Source organism: Vitis riparia, unplaced genomic scaffold, assembly GCF_004353265.1.
Source record: "Vitis riparia cultivar Riparia Gloire de Montpellier isolate 1030 unplaced genomic scaffold, EGFV_Vit.rip_1.0 scaffold472_pilon_pilon, whole genome shotgun sequence".
Classification (NCBI taxonomy): domain Eukaryota; kingdom Viridiplantae; phylum Streptophyta; class Magnoliopsida; order Vitales; family Vitaceae; genus Vitis; species Vitis riparia.
The window spans coordinates 128,629-129,819 of record NW_023269686.1 but is presented as its reverse complement, the minus strand read 5'-3'; positions in this window follow the sequence as shown (position 1 = coordinate 129,819).

Sequence of the window (1,191 nt, the reverse complement as noted above, 5' to 3'; positions counted from 1 at the left end):
TTGGGGCATACCCCTTATCATTTCATTATGAATGTTGGATGTTGCGGAATAAAGTTGATGTTGTTCTAGGAATGAATGTTTGTGATATTTTCAACTTGCTAACTTTGACCATATGTACGGTTATGGGATTTTGACATGGTATAGATATCTTAGACCAGGGCATAGCCCTTTTCTTTCACCTCTAGTCACATTTCTGAGTTGTCCTATAAGGGCATACTTCCTTTCTTTCCATCTTGTTAGTGGTGTTCTTGTTTTCTAGCTTGTCCTTTATTGGAATTTTCCAGACGCCACACTGAGGCATACCCCTTCGTCTTTCGTGATTGAGATGTTTGATTTCTTGCTTATTCGAATCATTTAATGGTGTTCTCATGTTCATACTGGGGCATACACCCTCTTTTTTTGTGTTGCTGTGCTTGGCTAGTTTTTTTGGGTTTTTCGATACTCACCCGAACCCTTTCCCAGTACTCACCCAGACCCTTCTCCGGTACTCACCTGGGCCCTTTTTCGGTACTTGCCCGAACCCTTCTCTAATACTCACCCGGATTCTACCATTTTCTAGTACTCGCCCGGATATGATCCTTTTTCGGTACTCGCCCGGAACCTTTTCGGGTACTCACCCGAACCCTTCTCTGGTACTTGCCCGGACATGATCTCTTTCCCGGTACTCACCCGGATTAGACCCTTGTGTAGGTTCATTCATGGTCCAATTGATTACTACCCAAAAAGTGTTATTTTGTGCCTTTAATTCATTATGTTTTAAGCACTTTTGTGTAGTAGTTCTCCATTTTTATTCCAATTGGCATGTTAAGGACCTAGCAATGACTTCTAATCATATTTGTGAAAAGTTTTAGTGTTTTGACAGCTTTTTGGATCATTAAGACAAGCCAAGAAAAGGAGAGAAGCAAAGAGGAGAAAAACAGAGTGAAGAAAACAGAGGACAGCAGCTGCAGTCTTCCTTCGCACTTTTGGAGAACTTCCCGAAGTCCATTTTCTACATGCTATATACCATTTCAAAGCTCAGGAAGTCAAGAATCCAACGCTTCAAATCGTGTACAATTTGGAGCTGAAATGAGGAAGTTACAGCCATTGGAAGCCAATCACTCCAAGTTGAAGGAAGAATTTTGCACAGTGTTGCAAAATCACCCTTTTGTTGAGAAATGATTTCGCAACCTTTTTGCACAGTGCTGTGGA